Raw genomic sequence first — 2,263 nt, 5'->3', positions numbered from 1 at the left:
GCTCATGCTCTACTCCCTTCATGGTTGTAGAGTCCTCTGTTCCTAGAATGTAAGTTTAACTACTTCCCCCTGTTTGTTACAAAACTTATACCTTTACAGTTGTGATAATCATAATTAGTCATGATAACAATTTTCACTATTGTATCATAAGAATCTTATTCCTATCTTTTTTAACCAGACCCACCGAGACAACATAAAAAATATTCAGTGGGGACTTTATCCTCCCCTGCACACTCTGAAACTAAACTCCCTCTTGAAACTAGTAAGTCAGTCACTACGTGCCTTTATAGACCCCCCAATTTAGATAGCCAATATCTAAGTTGCCCATCCCTATCAGCCCTATGTACAGAGGGGATGGGAATGATCCTTGTTGTGAAGATTCCTTCCCTCCCACTTGGTATTTTGAGCTACTATAACCATAAGTATAGGTCAAGTTCATCAAATTGTAGCAATGTACAATTGCTTCCTTTATCAAAATTTTTTATATTCCTCTAGTCGAGTTCTGATCATCCAGCCATCGAAGTTAGGTCAAATGGGCATCTCTGCAAGTTTGAGCATCTCTCCTCACTTCATCAAAGATGCATTTTTAGTGAGCATTTTTTTTTTTTTAATGTTTTGCCTTTCCCAATAATTATTACTCTATTGTTGTTGAGCATGTTGTTGTTAAGTGCTGTCGAGTTGGTTCCGACCCATAGCGACACTGTACAGGGTTTCTGAGAGTGTAAATCTTTACAGGAGTAGAAAGCCTCATCTTTCTCCTGCGGAGCGGCTGGTAGTTTCGAACTGCTTAAGGTTTGCTGCCCGATTAGTAACCACTACGCTACCAGAGCTCCATAGTAGATATTTTATTCCTTAGATAATGGAGTCCGTAGATAAATTCATTCCTTATTGCATTTAATCTTGAAAACACAACTTAAATTGGTAACACCTTGTGTTGCTATGTGTTATGTACTGGACTTTTAATCCAAGGTCAGCAATTCATGCTCCTCAGCCACTCCTGGAAACCCTATGGAGGGTTACAATGAATCAGTACCAACTTGATGGCACTTAACAACAATAATAACAATAACTTTATAGATAGTGTCCTAGTGTGGTGCTGCAGGATAAGCACTGAACCACAAATTCGGTTGAACCACAAGACTGGAGGTTCAAAACTTTCTGGCTATTCCTGGGAACTCCTATACTAGGTCATTAAGTTTTGAAACTCACTTGACGACACTTAACACCATTTTATAGCTGGGAACATGGTGACTCCATATGATAAGCACTGGACTCTGAACCAAAATGTCAACAGTTCAAGGCCATAAACTACTCAGTGAGGAAAAAAAAAAAAGAAAGAAACTTTCGGCTCCTTCCAATAAAGATTTGAAAACCCTCTCAAATACTACACAGGATCACTATGAACCAGAACTGATTAGATGACCCTCATAAACAATAACACTTTATAGATACAGGCATAGACATAGAATGTTAGCCATAATTGGTTGATATCATCTTGAGATAAAGAAGGGATAGTCTGTTACAGGAAGTTTCAAAGGAACTTCCACTTCATCATAATAAACAAATAAGAGTGCTGATTCTTGATTAATCACCTTCTGGTTGTATAATCTTTTGACAAGATACTTAATAATATAAATTATTACGTTAGTTACACATGAATCTCTGAGGAAAACTGGAAGAGTTTATTTTAGAATCTATGAATTCATAGGTTACAGAATTTACCACTGTGTAGTTGTTAACTGCTCTCTAGTCATTCTCACTCATAGTGACATGGAATAAGGTTCCAAAGCTTTTTAGGTCTTTGCCTGAGAAGAAAGCATCATCTTTCTCCCAAGGCAGCTGATGGGCTAGATCCTCACACCTTGTGGCTCACAAGCCAGTGCTTACCATATGGAACCACCTTCTTCTCATTTACCTATAAAGTTCTAATTGTTTTTCTTCATTCATTTGGTCATCAAGAAACTCACAATTACAGGACAAGTTATACTTTGATAGTCTAATATTGTCTTCAATTTTCTCCTTTCAAAAAGGAGATACACAAAGAGAACTCATGAGTAGGCTTGTAAGGTGACCACATTGGTCTACCGGTGAGTTGAAGATGGGGACAGGCAGCAATTAAGAAATGGGCTGAGTTTGACCATGTTCCATAGATTCTAGTCTATGAAATGAGAGAGAGAATGAGAAAGGGATGTTTAGTATGACGCGTGGTGAGACCTGGGAACTCCTGAACCCATGGACAAAGACATAGCCATGGAGGGCTAGA

The 2,263-nt window shown here is 38.4% G+C and overlaps 1 pseudogene; it reads right to left on the bottom strand.

Annotated features, from left to right (window-relative positions):
- Positions 1-2,019, bottom strand: part of LOC102827994 — a 7,929-nt pseudogene extending 5,910 nt beyond the window's left edge.
- Positions 2,020-2,263: the final 244 nt, after the last annotated feature.

This window comes from Chrysochloris asiatica, unplaced genomic scaffold (assembly GCF_000296735.1).
Source record: "Chrysochloris asiatica unplaced genomic scaffold, ChrAsi1.0 scaffold00351, whole genome shotgun sequence".
NCBI lineage: Eukaryota > Metazoa > Chordata > Mammalia > Afrosoricida > Chrysochloridae > Chrysochloris > Chrysochloris asiatica.
The sequence above is the reverse complement of the archived record's forward strand: the minus strand, read 5'-3'. Positions and strand labels throughout refer to the sequence as shown.